This window comes from Anas acuta, chromosome 16 (genome assembly GCF_963932015.1).
Source record: "Anas acuta chromosome 16, bAnaAcu1.1, whole genome shotgun sequence".
NCBI lineage: Eukaryota > Metazoa > Chordata > Aves > Anseriformes > Anatidae > Anas > Anas acuta.
The window spans coordinates 11,395,531-11,414,280 of record NC_088994.1 but is presented as its reverse complement, the minus strand read 5'-3'; the positions used below and the strand labels follow the sequence as shown (position 1 = coordinate 11,414,280).

General features: G+C 37.5%; 1 long non-coding RNA gene across 2 annotated transcripts in view; it reads left to right on the top strand.

The window, feature by feature from the left end:
* Nucleotides 1-5,757: 5,757 nt before the first annotated feature.
* LOC137865601 (uncharacterized) overlaps nt 5,758-18,750 on the top strand; it is a 41,148-nt gene continuing 28,155 nt past the window's right edge. For both annotated transcript variants that reach the window (XR_011102014.1, XR_011102013.1), the window contains exons 1-3: nt 5,758-5,885; nt 6,702-6,811; nt 7,610-7,676. This is a non-coding gene — a long non-coding RNA (uncharacterized lncRNA). The remainder of the gene's footprint in view (nt 5,886-6,701; nt 6,812-7,609; nt 7,677-18,750) is intronic.

Genomic DNA, 18,750 nt, shown 5'->3' with positions numbered 1-18,750 from the left:
AGTAGAGAAATACACAGCAAGAGAACAATGTTTCAGTTCTCTTGCCAGAGTTGCTTCACTTTGTTCTTTGGCCAAGATTAGAAAATGTTTATGATATTTAGGTGGAGCAGTTCCTCTGAAAAGATCATTTTTATGGCCAAATGTGCCACCCACTGAGCTGGATAATGGAGGAAACCATGTCCTACTTACAATCTGGGGGAAGGGACTATGAAGAACCAATTATTAATCTAACCTAGAGAGAACAGATATAATGACTGTTACCATGAAGGTAAATGTGCAGAAAGACACACAGTTCTGAAAAAGGACTTAAGAAACTTCAGTCTGAATATGTAGAGGGTGACCTAAATCACACCAAAAAAAAAAAAAAAAAGGATTCTGAGGTGAAATGGAAACTCTGATCCCTGGTTCAGTATGCACCAGGCTACATATGCTACTTTAGCAGCTGATAACTTGTGCGTGTGATTTCTAACACGCATCATTGTGCAGCAGAAGCAAACCTGACTGACTGAAATTGGATGCTTGAGACAAAACTGAAGAACAAGTAGCACTAATGGCAGAAATGCTGGCATTTAATTTCTCTGTCACACTCAACACTTATTTTTTATTTCAGTTTAATTTTGGTATAAGCTTTTATTACTTGCTCACCTTATCTTGCCATCATTGGAATCCTTTGAAAGAAAGTTCAACAAGTAGGAATTTTCAATCATCTCTTTTCTTTCCTTAATCTTCCAAGTAGAATAACCTTCCTTTTTGTTAGTGTGCTCTGCTTCCCCTTTTATATGTTCCTCTCCCCTTGTCATTGATTTAGCCTCCTATATAGTTATTCAATTCAGAGGTGATTCTTACACTGTATATTTATAAATCAAACCAAGGTTCTCATTCCACTAATTTCTAACTGTGAGACAAAACATACATAAATCATACAATATAAAAGCAAATAGTTATGAATTGGCTCATTAGAACTTGACTTCTCCTGGCCAACCTAATTTGTGCCACTGAAGAGGACGGTGGCATCATCTCGGCCAAAAAGAATACTGCCTTACCTTACATAAAGCTAGAAAAATGGCTGCATCTTAACCAATAGTTAAAACAGAGAGATAAGGTTATGATAAGCCTTGAAGTAAGATATTTGAGCAATGAATGGTCAGCAATCATAAACAGCTCTGTGAACACTCTTCTGTAAGAAGCTGTACAGATGACTGTTCTGGTACTATATGCCACAAAGGAGAGTATGAGGGAGGGGCTTTACAGAAAGATTACATACAGTGAAAGCTCTGTGAACTAACAACCATATTCAAAGGGCAATTCCTTGTCTTAAATGAATGTTTTTAAAGCGTTGCTTGCGTTGCAAATACAATTTACTCTGACCTTTATTTAAAGGCCCACTGCTACAAGACAACTGATTTTTAGAGCTTGCATAGTTTCTGAAGACAGGTATTGCTGTACTACAATTATAAAATCTAATTTTCTAACCTTAATATATTTTTCCACGGGGGTCACAGGTCGAATCTGCAGATGTTCTGGAAGCTGTATCTTGGGCTTTGTTTTTTCTTTCTTTTCATTTTCAATCAACTGACATAAAAAATATCATTAAAAAAAAAAAAAGAAAAAAGACTGGTATCAATACCATTTCCCTTATTGCAGCATTTGTACACCCTGTTCTTTCCACCTAAAACAGGACTACTTAATGTAGTGCTTTGGAAATCACTGTAATGTACTTTTTGTTTTCAGAATGTGATATAATTCTGAATTTCAGATAACATGCAAGTACTGATGAGTGATTCCAACTCTCTTGCACCACTGGTGCAAGACATGCAAGTACTGCTGAGTGATTCCAACTCTCTTGCACCACTGGTGCAAGACAGGCTAGAAATATATCTTCTGTATCTTATATGACCACAAAACAAAGATTAATAAATGATAATTTCACATGTTCACCAACAGTAACAATGCATAGAGTTTGTCAGTCTTTCAGCTGTAGATCTATTAGCATTGTGCAAAGGTGGTATACGTGACAGACTGTGGTTATCACGGATGGATGTTGAAGCCTAAAGGACCAAATATTTTAAAGGTGTTAACTTGGCTGCCTATAGGAATTTTCAAAAAATCCCAGAACAGTTTAAGTACTTCTAGCTCCACGGTAAATAAATTTATAGCTTTATTTGAGGGATGCATCAATCCTGTTCTTCAACAATTAAATATTGTGATTGCAAAGGTAACATTATGTGATACTATATTCTAATATCTAAACATCATCGAGAATAGACATCTCTCCAAATATTTTAGTTTGCTGTAAACTTCTCCACTGAAAATTTAATTAGCTAGAACCTTTCCCCCTTGATTTTTAATCTACCATATGGATAGACAAAGGGGAAATATTTTCCTGTCAGTGTGCATCTAGTACTTGTTAGCACTATTGGGAGTCATGCTTCTCAAGAGAAATATATCAGAATGTGTATAGCATATAAATTACCACTTGCCATATTTTGTTCAGGGGAAAGCTGAAACTTTGAAACCATCTTAAAGGTACTGCATTTGTTAACTGCGAACCTAACTTAGGAAAGCATACTCATTACTTTTCTACACTTCTGTGCTCTCATCGTGTTGTGTCCAGATAAATTTGTGTGCAAGTAAATTTCACGTGTTGCTTATATACCATTCAATTTTACCTCTGGAGGTGTTTTCAAGAATCCCCATTTGTGAGACCACTTTTTTGCAGCTTCTAGTTCGCTTTCAATGTATTTTTTCCTGAAATGGAAGAATATTTAAGACTTTGAAAGATACCTTTTAGAAGGTAACAAACAAAATAAACAAACAAACCCAACAACTGTTGTCAAAAAGCACAGCAATGGCATGAATCTTTAGTCCTCTGCCTCAAAATAGCAAGTTATTGTATGTGTTAACAATTCTCTGACTCAGGGATAATGGTAAATATTTTCCATGATGAAATGGAAATGAAAAACTATGCATGAAGGTACTTCTTCACAGGTTATATTTCCATTAGGAACTGGAGGAGGTCACGTTTGTTGTGACACCTTTTTAGAAAGGTGTGAGACATAAGCACCGATGTGCTTTCATACACCTGCTTTTAACTCCATTTGCTGATGAAACTTCTTGAAACTTTCCCATTTAGTGATTTCCCAATTAAGTGATGTCCCCACCGCGCCCCAGCCCTGCTCCCTGGTGCTCACGCTGAGGGACTGGGGCAGCTCTGGCTCCCCGGGGTCTGTTACCGCTGCTTCACCTCTCACCCCTGAGGGGATGAAAACCATTCGGCTTTCTGAGGGTATCAGGGATCTGAGCACACACAGTGTGGGGGACACCCAGCGTTACCACTTCGTGTGAAACACAAATATGAACAAATCCCTGCGCTGGCAAGGCAGAGCTTCCAGAGAGGCTGCCTTGGTGGGACGGGGCAGCAGGGGAGGCCTGGGACCGTTACCAGCAGTTGTCCACCGCTACGAAATTGCACGGCTGCCCCCCATCGCTGCGGCGCTGCGCCATGGGGCCGGGCCGGGCCGTTGGGGCGTCGCCGTGTGGGGCCGGGCCGCGCTCGTGCCGAGGGCGGGCGGGAAAAGCGCGGGCTCGGCATCGCCTGAGGTGGCTTCGTGACGCGCGGCTCGCAGGTGAAGGGCAGAAAATAAACACCCTGGGTTTCCTCGTCACCTTAAAGTCCCTCAGAAAAGCGAGTTTGACGTTGCTAGTGATTTATTTTTATTTTTATTTATTTATTTTTTAATGTCACTCAGTGCAGAAACATGTTTGAGCTGAGACGATGAAAAGTGTGTGAGGAGGTAGCGTGTGTCCGAGGAAGAAGAGGTGTTTTCTGAACCCACAGTTCTGCTGAGCTGCTAGGGGGCTTTAAAATCCCAGCAGGGGACTTTGGTCACAAAACCTGTGGTATTTTTAATTGCAATAGATGTGAAAAATGGTTGGAAGGTGTGCCATTTTTTATTCCAAAGAGAGTTGGCTTGTTAACATGCCCAACACCTCATCTGTGTGTATGAGGGATACTTTCTGTTTTCTAGGCTTTTAACCTGCCATCTCTCGTCCTTTGGTGCTCTTGATGTGCACCTTGCTACACACGTTTGATTTTTGGTGGTTCTAGCAGGGAATAGCATAGGTCTTGTACTCTTTACAAATTACATGCTAAGAGTAGAAGATCTAAGAAAGATCCCAGTCCTCTTTATGGGTTATACAAGAAAACCTCTAAAAATATTTACAGCTTGTTAAAAGTTCACTGTGTTCCACTATATTAATATTTTTTGCTCTCTGTCAAATTTGAGGGGCTTTTATTTTCTTGCTGTTGCTTTATAGATCATGGTTCTTTGTACGTAGGGGTTTAAATAGTTCCCTGGCCCCTTCATGGGAACGGCTTTGTACTAACGCTGTGAATAGTTAGGGTAACTTACTGACACCAGTGGACAACTATTATTCGTATTATAAAATAACTGCAGAAAGATTTTGAGCTGAGCTCTGTGGTTTATAGGTAGTGTGTTTGAATGCTTAGTTGCTAGTTTTTTTTTGTTGGTGGTGGTGTTTTTTTTTTTTTTTCTCCTGTAGAGCAAAATAACTGAACGTCTTAAATACTTGAATATGAGAAGTCTGTAAATACCTTTAGGAGCCATTTTAGACATACCAAGAACTTCTGTTTGAATAAGAGGAAAAAACAATTTGTAATCCTAAAATAGTAATTAATACTGCTCTTCTGGGTTTCCAAAAATCATTAAACTATCAGCAAATTTAATATTTCACTTACATGCCATTTCTTGACTCTCTAATTGATAATTAGACTAGCAATTAGATCAGCTGGGTGTCCTATCACACCCATAAATGCTTACTCATTGTCCTATTTAATTAACTCCTGCTGCTTAGTCACATTTATCTCAGGAGCTCTCTTATTACAGTCTGGATGGTTTCCGTGAAAATAAGTAATTTGCTAATGAAAGCAATCAAAGTGATTGTTTACTATATGTCAGGATTTAAACTGTAGTAGCATTTGTCAAAAGAGAATGAAACTTATACTAATTATACTATTTTTTCAGATGGGGTGATGCAAATATGTGAATTGTTAGCTTTAGGTCTTATCAGGTTCTTATGAGCACAGGGCAACATTAAAACATAGGCAATGTGAACCAAGGAAGTGAAATAGGATTTTAATGAACTACTAACTATACAGAATGGCTTAGGGATACATGTCCAGTGAGATCCAAAGGCCATTTGCTGAAAGTCTGGGTCTTGTAGTTAAATACAGCAGCGTTTGTCAACATGTGGCAAATGGTGAAGCAGATAATAAATCACTGTAGACACGTGTTTAAATAGAATCAAGTCTAAAGACTTGGTGCCTTGTCTAAAGGCAAGCAATATTTGGATCTTCTAAGAACTAATGTGGCTATAATGCTAAATCCTAAGGCCATAAATGCTAAAATCCTCCTACTACTGCTTATTCCGCTTCCAGTTAGAAACTACCCAGTTATTAGGTACTCAGTAGTGCTGCTGTTGATCAAGTGAATCTTCAAGAACTTACAACTTGTATGTAACAAAAAGTAGCAGATTGGCCTCTTGAATTTTAGATATTCTTTCACCTGCCATAAGGCACCACCCCACTGCTGTGGAATTCACATGTTTTGGTTTTGTTTTTACAGACCTTTTGCTCCCTTCTCACTGCAGGTGTGTGCTGTGTGTTGATAATGATGCAGCTTTGGCATGGTTGATACAAGTACAGGTGGTGCTGATCTGTGAAATATGTTAGAGAACCAAATAGATCCTGCAGTAAGAGAAGATCAGATTGCTGATATAATCTGTTATCAAGCAGTTGAGCATCCGCAATCAAAACAATAGATGGAATGGGGACAGGAGGAGTGATACATGAGCTGAAATGAACAGTTGAGTTATGTGGACATCTTAAAACTGGGATGGTGGCTTTACTGGTGTCATTCATAGTCTTCAAGATGAATTAATTTCTGTTTTCTGGGAATTTTGTGTGTCTACCCTGACATGAAAATGTTAAGGCTTTTCATATTGCTTGTTCATAGAGAAATGTCCAAATTAACATACAATAACTTTTTGTGCTAATCTGGGAAATTGCTTGGAAGGAAAAAAGTTCTCCTTCAGGCTCTATGCAAGTATCTGCAAGTGTTGTTCATGAGCATCTCAACTTCCAATGAATGAGCAGAGGTTGATGATTCCAGATTATTCTTGTGCTCAAGTGCTGTAGATGCAGGTATAAAGTACATTATGCTTGACAGTACTCTAACCCAGCTGTTTTGTAACTTTTAGCTTCAGTTATGAAGTCAAACCTAGGTCATGTCCCCAGTTCGAGCATCATGTTATCAATTGCACAGATTTTATTGCACTTAACTATTCTTGCCAGTAGAGATAAGAGTCCTCTGCCTTTCATCAGAGAATGGGTAGGAAAATTAAAAAAAGAAAAAGTTTATTTTTTGTTGTAAATGGTGTTTTGAGTATTTTCATATTTGCTGCTACTAAGCCCATAAACATAAATTATTATTTTAAATTATCCAGCACAGAATTGCAATTAGATCTAAATCCTTGATCTCTTTACTAAGAGCTCTGCATTGTTCAGGTTGGAAGTATACCAGGAAAAAAAAAGTTCAGCTGAGAATCCTCTCTGAGACGTTTGGGATGGTGTAAAAAATCCATTGCTATTTCTCTATTTTGCTCCCCTGTGTACGTGCAAGGAGAGTGCAGACAGAGGTGGCTTGAGAAACAGCAGCACGTAATGTGGTTTGGCAGGACAGTCCCAGAGGAACTCATCTGCTTGGCTCAGCTTAGAGGAGGTTTTAGCAAGGTAAGGACTGCCTGAACTTCTGGTAGGCCCAGGCCTGTAGCAACATAAACCTGCCTGGGAGATTCTTTCAATGCTGTCCTCTCCTCATGTTGTAACACTGTGCTTCATCATCAGCAGCAACTGCCACAGTGCATGGGAAAGCAAAAATATAAATGATAAAGTAGGGCTCTTTTCCCCCTTTATGTTCTGAAAGCTTACAAGATGAGAAGTACTCATCAGCAAATGAACCTTTGAATAGTGTACTTGTTTTCTGAACACTTTTCAAACTTGCAACTGTAAAGATCGAGTATAACAGAAGTATGTTTCTTATGAGGAGATGGGCATTATAGATGTAATTCTGCTTGGAAACAGCTGCAGCACAGGGGGCTTGGCAACTTCTATTGTATTGTGTCCTGCTGGCATAGATGTTGCTGTTGTGTTCTATCTGAGATGTTCCAACACTGCAATGTTATGCACGTGTTCATGATTTAGGAATTGTCTCAGGGCTGTGCCACTATCGTGTGTGACCAACAAGACCCACACGCTCCTGATGTGATGTGACTGTTGCTGTACATCTGGCGGCTCTGCGGGGGCAACTGTTAGTGCTCTGACTTGGCTGCTTGGCTGGAAAGTGCAAATACTCTACACAGATGGGAGATAAAGCAGTGAGGGAAAGGAGAATGTTAATGTCCCTAAGGAAACTCACAGTGGTATATACCAGTCCATGTTCTCTGGTTTTATTTCTGAAGGCTTGCACTTCACACTATAAGCACTACCATTTTTGCATTTAAGAACCTGAAAAACATTTTCTTCTTCCAGGTACACACTAACCATCGATGCTTCTCTACTCTGAAGTGAAACCTCTGTAAATGAAGATGTTAGAAGCGTATGTATATCTATGTTTATGCTCTTCCATTGAAAATGCTTACCAAAAAAATCAATTAGCACTTTTGGGCAGTTCTGTACTTGTTGCTCCATGATACCATTTGCAATACTAAGTGTGGAAGCCTAACAGAGGAGATTGTAGAAACAACTTATGTCTTTTGCTAATATTTCTAAGTATTTCAGGTGTAGGAAGCTTGAGTGGTAAACTGTTTGTTAAAATTACTGTGATTTCTTTTAAACCAAATCCTATTGACATGATGGCTTCTGGCTTCACTCCAAAACCAAAACAAACAAAGAAAATAAACACACCAAAAAACAAACCCCAAATGAAAACAAGCAAACCCTTCTAAAGTGTGTACCATCAAGAATATGTTAATTGTAGTTCCTGGTTTACCATTTGAGAGGAATCCACGGCTGGGTTAGAACGGCTGGGTATTTTGTGGCCAAATTTAGAATGGTCAAGATCATGTTGTGGCTGTAATTATCCAACGACTTTTGAACAGTGTCCGGTGTCTCTATTTTCCCAGTAAAATGTTTTCTTTTCCATCTATAAAATGTCACATTTACAGCTTTATGCAGATTTCTGTGCTTGAAAGGGATAAACAATCTTTACTGAATGTAGATACTTGTCAATAATTCCTCAGTTTCTGATTTTGAAAAGATTCATGGTTTTCTGTTTCAAAATAAAGATTTGCATGAGATACCTCTTTCCATTATCTTGGATGGAAACACCTTTATACTGTAGTTGTTGAAGTAAGTGTACACGCTCCCCAAATAAAAATATTTGCACTAGTGACATGGGGGGCTTTGTCATTTTCAAATTGGAGGACGTATTTGCATTAAAATTCCTTCTTCATAGGCATTGCTCCTGGGCACTGCTCCACAGCTCCAATTGCAAGGGGCTTGCAGGATGCTGCCTGATTGCGGATTCAAAGATAGGGAACAAGACCACCACTTCCAGTCTCCTCACTGTAAACAGTTCTTGCAAATGCCCATGTGCAACATGTACCAGACTTCTCCCCCATTACATGCTGGGGTACCTAGGCATATAACATGAATTAAAGGTTAAGTAAAAAAGACATAATTTGGAATTTTTTTGCATTCTATAAACTGAAATCAAACTCTTAATGGTCTTTGAAAGTATTTTTTTTCTCAATACAGTGCATGTTTCAAATCAGAAGAGCTGCCTTTTTTCTTTTCGCATGAAAGGCAGGGGGTCTAGGACATTTTAATAGCTTTCATATTCTACTCTGCAAATATATTATTGCAGCACAATAGTTTCTTTGCATGAGAATTGCTTAAATGATTCAAAATGGATTGAAAAATATATTTCAAGTTTTAATTTTATGCACAGAACATTAATGAGCAGTGCCCCTTAGAGACTTGCTGTCAGTTTAACATATTCACAATAATCTCAACACAGATGTTATTCCATCTAAATCCTTTTAGAGAGAAGAAACTAGTAATTTTTCCTTGGAGAACATCAGAAAATATATTATTGTTGAAATTACATTTTGATCCCAGAATGCTATGTAAAATATCATTGCTAGGAAGAATAAGTAGGACATTGTTTCTGAAGTAATATGCACGTAAAACTTCTTTGAGCCTTTTCTAAATTTTAGAATAAGTGAAATGTTGTTAGTCCCATGCAATTTTGCTTCCCTTGAGGGTGATTGTAGGTGATAATGGCTATGAGCATCTCATTGTGCTCTAATTTATGAGGGTATTTGGTTTTAGTTCAGATTTCTCTATTTGCAGCTATAATGTGATAAAGTTATTGCCTCTATTAGATGCATTTTTTCTGCTCTTCATCTGAGCACATGCATTAAAATACTTGCTAGGAAGAAAATATATACTTAGAAAAACCTTTTTCTTGGAAACATTTGAAGTACACTTTCTGCTTTGTGTTCTTCAGTGTGCCATTGTTTTGCTTTTTGGTACACTCAGGTTGTACTCTGGTTTTGTATATCTTGAAATATCTTTATATATATATTAGATGGGTCTTACTAGAGTATATGGCAGGTGAGTGTTCTAAGAATTCTTCCAGAACTGCATAAATACAAGAATAATTCTTAAAGTTGTTGATAGTGGAGTGCATACTACATTAGTTATATGCAAAGATAGTTGCTTAGAGTAAGTTCTCATTAGATTTCACAGAACTTTCACAGAAGTCTTGTGGAGGAGGAGGAGGAGGATAAAAGGTGAGAGTGCAGTTTGTCCATTGCAAAAAGCAGGAGAATTGCCAGTTGTAGTCAACACAGCATTCCAGCCTCTTTTTTGGGAAAGACCTGTAGCTCCTGCAGACATTTTGTGGGGGACTACTGACAGTAATAAAAGGTGCAGTTCATGACACATGAAGTAAGACCTCTGTTTCAAAGCTAAGGTCTGTTTTACGAGCCTTGATGCAGAAAATCATATGGGAGGGTGTCTTGCTGAAACTACAATGCAATGGAATACCCTTTATGCAAATGTATTTGTTTTGCAAAAGCAGATAGCTTGATGTGAAATAGCTGTTCATTTCTCCGCTTTGCTGTTAAGAATGCTAAAGGGAAAACAACTGTTAATATGATGATATAAAATAGCTGCAAAACTGTAAGCAAACAAGAGTCTCAGATAAAATCTCAGAGTACAACTGCTAAGTTTAAATAGAATATGTTTTATTTAAAGCTTAAAATTAACCCAAATCCAATTGAAATGTAAAGGTAATTCATATAATCTTACCACTAAATTTTTAAAATTACTAATGCATTTTTTATTGATTGAGCTTGTAAATATAAAATTTTGACATACATTTAAATGTTAATTGAAACTTGTTCTAGATACACAAATATAAAATATTTTATGTTTTTAAAGAACAAGGAATAATGTATTTTCCATACCCTTGTAGCAGATTGTTTTCAGCATGCATTAATGACATTAAAAGTGCATATGACTTGCTTTAGGTTCACTAAATTATAGCAGTTGATAAATTTGCCTTTATTGTTCACACTGCTTGATCTTTTGTTTTTATAAATTTTTAAGTGTGTGGTTGTAAATATTGCACAATATTTGTACATCTTAGATGATGTACAATGAATGAACGAAGAACTCCTGGAAACAGGAAATATTTCTAATCAAATCTGAAGATACTCTTTTCAGAGGGAGTCTATCAAAATTGTGAATTATTACTCTTGATCTAGGTAAAACGATCCAGAAGAGCATGGGTTGAAAATATCAAACTTAACATATTAAACATATGTTTAATTTAAGTCTTGCTTTAAAAGTTGCATTACTTGTTAACTTATATGAACTAAAGTTCCTAGAGAAATTGGTAGATTAATACTGACTTATTTCTATAGCAAGAAGTCCATTTTCTGTACCAAGAAGTTATTTTGGGAGTATAAACCAAACTGTATTAAAACTCCCCTGGAAAATGGTCAATCCTCCCTGTGGTGAGAGGTCTTGCCAGAGACAAGGGTAATGTCTAATGCTAAGAAGACACTAAATTTTTTGCACCGTTTTGGTCCTAGATATCAAAAGGTGATTTGCTCTGTGCCTTCCCATTAGCCCACAGAGATTTCCCGTCTCGTGGTAAAAATTCATTCTCCCACCAGCAGCCATAACTCCAGCAGCTCTGCATGGTCCACTTGCTCAGGTCTTCCATGTTTTCCCCGCTAAGCACTGAAGCTATGTCTGCATCTCTCTGCTACTAAGTCTGAAAGGATCTTATGGCCACGTATGTCTCAAAAAATGCTGCTATGTTTCTGCGTTTTAGAAAGCAGTGGCTGGTTCAACAGTTCTTGCTATCTCTGTACCTTTCTGCCGATGGACAATGTAGATGGGCCTGTCATCTATGGAATGTTCTGTGAAAGATATTTTTTGAAAAGATAATCAATATTAATGTCTGGAAGGCTGTTAGAATAAGCCCCTGCCTGGAGAATGCAATTCAGTTTCTCAATAGAATACAAAGAGAAAGAAATGCATCCTGCAGCAATCTGTTGTGTTTTCTTTTTTTTTTTATAGTAGCTGTGGGAGGTCATGGGATTTAAAATATTTACACTGTCATACTTAGGAAATCCAATGATCCTAGACATACTTAGTTGCATTCAAAAGACTCAATATTTAGACATATGCTCCATAAGTAATGTTGCCATAGTGAAGAATGATTGTACAGTCACTAGTAGAAAAACTAATGCAGAAATCAATTTAGTATTGATATTGGGAAAATATAGGATGTTGATATTGAATTTAGGTTAGGATTTTGCTGTTCTTTGTTTATCCTAAAAGAAGTAACTTCTTTCTTTACAGATTTGGAAAAGGGCTTATTTTTAACAAAAACTTTATTCAAGTTTTGGCAACTTTCTTTAATCAGATTTGCCATTCTTTATGTAAACTGCAACTGATATATAACCTGGATGGGTTCTTCCATGTAAGGATAATGAATGTTTAACTAGGTACTGTAACAAGAAAAATGCAGTAAAAAGATAAATGATGAAGCATCTTAATGTAGCTATAAGCTTTGGTCTAATGTATCTTTGACTAAACAAGGTTATGACATAAAATTTAACACACATGTACCCCAATTCAATGAAACGGCTTTTCAGTAACATTTTAAATAATACCCACTCATGCAGGCTTTCACATTAAAGTAATTATGGAAGGGGAATGATAAGAACAGAAAGAAAGTTTACTCTTCCTCTTCATAGTGAAAGCAAATGTGTTTTTCTCCAGAATCTGCCAAGCCTGTGTTTTAATGATTTAACAGATGGAGTTGGCACATGTGAACCTGGAAGATGCATCTGTCTGATTTTTCCAGTCTGAGGATTTTTTAACTGCATTAATAGCACAGACGATGGTAAAATATCACCTCCCCAGGCTGCTTTGCTCTCCTAACACATAATGTCTTTTAAGAAAAAAAGTGATAGGAGACTGGGGTGAAGAAAAGGCCAGAGAAATGAGGATTTGAAAAGTTTAATATTTTCAGTCTTCACTGCATTAGGCTTTTAAGCCTCTCACTTTGATGAATTTTGTGCCTATGGTGTGGAAACAGAAATTCTACCCAGGCAGTTTTATCTGTGATCTCAGGGTTCTGTTAATTACTTGCTCTAAATAAATAAACAACATTTAAATAAGGAGACTGATAACCACTAGCATTTTTTCCTTTATGATTTAAATGACTGTGATTTAGTATTGTACTTTGATATTTTTTTTCTGTTAATTTTTGCAAAGGTTTTGCTCATGTGTAACTTCAGGTTTAGGAATCTCATTTAATCGCTTGCACTGTTCATTCAAGCAGACATGCGAATGCTTAATTGTTTTAACTGTTTGAATGAGGGCCCTAATTTGAATTTATTGATTTTAGGGTGTAACCCTTAGCATTCACCCAGACTTTCTGCTGAAATCAATGATATGGCTACCTGTGTAAAGATCATAAAGGCCGTGGGTTTAATGCCTCAGTAGTGTGTAGGAGTTGACTGAAATTACAGGCCCTTTATAATGCTTCTGCAGGCATCTTCTAAGGGGAGCATTGTCCAAGGACTGGATCAGGCATCTCATTCGGATAGCACTTCTGTAAACTGTCCAGCTGGGTACAGTAACGTTACAGCAAGCTCTTGTGAGGATGTGCCTAAACAATGGCACCAAAGATGGTGAAGAACCTGAAGGGCAAGACTTAAAAGGAGTAGCTGAGATCCTTGGTTTGTTCAGCCAGAGCAGAGGAGGCTGAGGGGAGGGCTCGTGGCAGCCTGCAGCTTCCTCACAAGGTGGAGTAGAGGAGGAGATGGCACTGGTCTGTGCTCTCTGGTGACCAGTGACAGGACCAAGGGGAATGGCATGGAGCTGCAACAGGGGAAATTCATATTGGATATTAGTAAAAGGTTCTTCACCCAGAGGGTGGTCAGGTTCTGGAACAGGCTCTCCAGGGAAGTGGTCACAGCACCAAGCCAGCTGGGGTTCAAGAAGCATTTGGACAGTGGTCTTAGACTTGTGTTAATTTTTAGGTGGTCTTGTGTAGGACCATGAGTTGGACTCGATTCTTGCGTGTGCCTTCCAACTCAAGATATCCTGTGATTCTATAAGATATGGAAGGGCTTCTCATTCTGTTTTCAAACAAAAATGTTGTGATAAAATGTAAACGAAATTAATCTGTAGTGTTCTGTGAACTTTCCTGTACTTGCTTTAACAGCATGTATGTTTTTAGTTCATTTCAACTTTATCTTGCAACTTCTGGGAGAGAGGAAAATGGAAAGAGGAACAGCTCTCATTGTTGATGAAATTAGCACAAATATGGCTTTTTGTGTTGATCGAAGCCTGTACATGGGAATTTTGGAATAAAAGAATCCAGGATAAAGCAAAGCTTAATAAGCTAATGTAATGAATTACATGTTAATGTAATCCTTCACTGGGTTTCTGCTCATTTTCAAACATTTTTCTATCACTGGAAAAGAAAACCTATCAAGCTGGATGTTTTCACCTGTTCCAGAAGTTCCAGGTATTTAATGCTCTGAGCACTGACAGTGACAAAGTACCTCAAAACATCAATCATTGTTTTTAGACAATGCACACAATGGATTAAAAGGCTTTTGCTTTCAATTGTATTTAGATTAACTGAAAGATGAAATAATATGTAGTCACGTTATCCTACCATATGTTATACATGTACGTATGCAAACTGCAGCAGGTCAAACACCAAGGCTGCCTTCTCTTGTCTTGTCTGGTCCCAGTTAGAAGTAGTTAGCTTGCTGCTTTCCAAGGCTGAAGCCTCAAGCTTTGACATTACAGTCCTTGGGGAGACAATGCTTGCTAAAATGACAGCAACTTTCCCTAAAAGCTTTAGATGAACTTAAGAAATGACAGGTTCAGATTTCTAGGTCATTAAAGCTAGTGGAAAATTTGGCCCTATTTCAACCACTCATCCTATTACTGTTCTGGTGAACAGTAATAAGATTTCAGAATTCTCAGGTAACTAGGTGTCAATATGAAAGTTAGTAAGGAAAAGTACATTTAATTTTCCTGTCCAAAGTCATAGTCAAGGTTTAGAAAAGTTGAGGTTTAGAAAGTGAAGAACTGTCAAAACCAAATATCTGATTTAGCCTCACTGTAAATTTTTCACAGTAGGAATTTTGGTTGTTGATTTATGGATGTGACATACTTTTTTTTTTTTGGCCTATCCTGAGAATAAGCAATAATCTTCTGTTCATTAAACAGCGCATTGCAGTTTTATCTTTTATTCTACATCTATGTAGAAGGTTTTCTTTTGATGAAAATAGAATTATTCAGCAGTGTTCCAATTTAAAGCCCAAAAAAGTCAATGAAATGACTGACTTCTGTACAAACTGAGTGAAGTTCTATTATAGTTAGGAAACAAAAAATCATTTAAAAAATCTGATAACAGAGGACATTACAGTTTGTCTTTCTTGGGGTTCGCACTATAAGAAGCATATAACAGCAGAGACATTGTAGTCCTCATTCAAAAGAGAAGCTATTTGATCATGGGCAAGATTTGAACTCATGAACTCAGAATTTTCTGATACTTAAATTGTATTTAACATGTTTAATATGAAGTGAAGGAAACTCTACATTGCCTTCATTATCTGTGGGCCATGCACTAAGAGGGTGGGGAGGGGTGTTGTGGCTATACCTGCTTTTGGAGACTGGGCACCTGTGTGGTCCAGGTACATGACTTCTTTATTTTTCTTTTTACTTTTTTAATGGTGCATTTTATGAGTCCTGTATTGAGGTCTCATGGGTACTCCAAAGACTGCAGAGAGCAGTAGAAGTGCTGGTTAAGTGTATCATAGTTGATCCATTTTAATGAGGGGGATTATGTTGATTCAGGAAATAAATATTATTTCACAATGAGTGGGACTAGATATCTTTCCTGTCTGACTGAGAGATCCTGAAGGCTGTTATAACTGCAGTTTAGCCTGCCTGCTTGTAGTTAAATCTTTTTGAATGTCATGGCTGGATTTTGATCAGGTCCAACAATGTGTCACAAAAGCAAAGTGCATTTTGGTAGCTTTTTATTCAGGATTTTTGATAGATTTTTGCGTGAATAGGGGCTTTAAAATATATCACATGAAGCATGTCAGGCTGGACTTTTTTATTTTTATTTTTATTTTTTAATTCTAAATCATGTAATTGTTACAATGGATAAGTTTAGTCACATATACATGTCAAAATTACTCCATTCAGACAATTTTTGGGACTAAATTATAAACATCTGTCAAAAGTTTTAATTCTTTGTGTATCCATGAAATGTGCCATTTCAATTTCTATGGTATGAGAGATTCATCTTCTTTCTGAGTCAGAAGAGAAAGCATTGTACCAGATTCCTATTATAATTCTATGCATAATAAATCACTGTTTTCTGTAGATCAGTACAAGCAGCCAAAAGTATGTACTTACAATCTTGGGTCAAATGCAATAATTGCTTTAAAGATTCATGACCTAGTTGTAAGTTGTTTGTCATTTAGTTGTGCTGTAATAGTTTTGATACTTTCATTGTCAACAGCTGCCACTGGCTTCACTTACAGAGAGATCTGTCTAGCTGCCTTTAACAGTGATTAGAAGATGGATGTCTTTTCACATACTGGTCTTCTGGTTGAAGTTAGTGAGAGATGTGCATGTCTATGCAGAATTCTGAATGCTGATATTTGAATTTCTGGAATGTTCCTGACTTTCCATCCTTTGCAAAATATATATTTGTATATGGTGCATCCAGCTTGGCCCAGAGGGACACATCTTTCTGTGAAGTGATTCGTTTGCTTGGGCTAGGTGGGCCCTCTGTATATATGCCATTAGTACATGTTCTGCAGTTAGTACCTGCTCTCCTATAGATGTAATTGCCTGATATTTATTCCTGCTTGCTGCCAGAAAGCTTTGTCTCTAACTTTTATGAGATACCATCTTAATTATTCCTGATGTCTTCCCTGTAAGTGCAGGGATAATGCCTTTACACACTAATGGACACACTGTGCAGCTGAGCACAAGCCACCTTTCCTATAGACCATATTCAAAGGCTGTTTTGCCTACTGGTCTCAAGACAACCAACAGAAATCAGCTGGAATTTGCCTGCTCTTTTGCATTGTAGTGACTTAACACAGTAAAGGTTGGTTTTACACCAGCAGACATACTTCAAAGGAGTACAGTTTATTCATCTCAGTGGAGGGAGGTACACTACTAGAGCATCTGCCACTCCTCACAGTCAAATTTGGTGGCAAGTTACATCAGTTTCCATGGGTTTGTCCTTGGTTTTCTAAAATAACTGTATTGATATTCTTAGGGAGGACTTTCTGGGGAGACTGTTGAAACCTGGATTGTAAGATGAAACGAGGACACGCCTTTCAGTGATTTTTTTCAGCCTTCATGTTGGCCTCTAGTATTTTTACACTGTTCAGGTGCTTTGGCTTCATATACCATAGAAAGATTACTGCGTGTTTCTATAGGTTGTGGGATCCTGCCCCCTTATCCACAGTACATCATGGTATCAGTGCAAGACTTAAGCTGTACACTTTTGCCTAGTTCAAGGCAGAACAAAAAATTGTTCTCTATCGCTTTTGTTTGTTTAAGTCATTGAACTTGCCTTTCGTACTGTGATTTTGTATTAAGCCTGTCAGCTGGTGGTAACATTCTAACTCACCATCACACAAAAACACTTCCCTATCTCAGGAACTCTGTCCTAAAGCAGAGAGAATGGAGTATCACAATCACGTGGTCATCATAATTTTGACTTTTGTTATGTATTTCCATGAAATTTGAAGACTAATTTAATCTAGTCACCAATAAGTAACTCAGAACAGAATTAGTGTTTGGAACTGGTAGATCTTCACAATTAAGATGTGAAGTGTTTCAGATGGACCCTTTTAGGCTAATGTTAATTTATTTTAATAGGGCTTTCCTGCATAGTCTTGCCAGCAGTATGCTTCATCAACTCTGCTGTATGTTCCCCATTTAAAATTCAAAAGGTCAGGAACCAGCTACTGCATGTTGAGTGAAGTAGCACACTGGACTGCCTTGGCATCCAGCTTCATCTGATTTTCATGAGATAGAATGTTGCTTTATCACTGGTAACAAACTCCAGCTCTACATGTGTTACTGCCTTTCTGTTTCCAACTTTGTTTTTTGTTCATGTGCTATTTGTGCCATTGGATAAATGGGTACTGGGGCTGCAGTCCTGAATAGGTAATGTATTGTATATTACAGGATTTTACAGTATTAATACAGATTACAGATTAATTATTCTATAATAACAATTGCTGAATTTTGATGGTGGCTTCTGAGTTTGGTACAGAATCTTGAACCTTGAATTTGAAGAAGGATATCAAGTGTATTTTCTGTTGAAAAACTAAAGGAAAAATTAAAATGACAATGAAAAGGATTGCAAAGTTATTGAAGATGTTCTAGAGCTTTTGTTGCTGGAGGAAAAGGTCTAGTCATACAGTTGTGTGTCAGAAATGAATGTACTGTCATGAGGTTCACTTATTGGTGTAATCAAAATTAGATATACAGATAAACACAATCGGATTTACTAGTTGTTCTAATGAGAGATATTACGTCATTGCTTTGTCTATGTACTTAGATGATTATGAGTAAAAGAATAATATAAAAAAATGTAGAGTTACATGTATTTCTACTTCCAAAAAGCTGTTTCGAGTAGATGCAGATACTCCACCTGTACTGACTGGTAAAATGTGAACTCTGATCACTTGAGGGAGAAAGCGCTTTATTGTTCTGAAGCTCTATCGTCTGCTTCTTTCCATCTTCGCAGCGTCATCTAGTCTTGATGTCCGAATTGGGACACATTTTTCAGTTGATGTACTTCTTAGGACTGATTCTGCATTTCCTGCTCTGTTGTATAATTTATGTACCCAATTTTGCACATCTAAAAATTAGATATGTAGATGAAGTGAGCTTTCAGTTCATTCCACTTGCTCTGGACAATCAAACATCATAGGATTTGCCACCCTTTGGTGGTACCTGTTTCTTTTGACAATGAGAGCTTAGACAATCAGCCTCAAATAGATTAGGAACTTCTGGTTGAGGTTGTGTGTGATTAGCCTTACTTTTTCTATCATGTAAAATTATAAGTAGGAGGG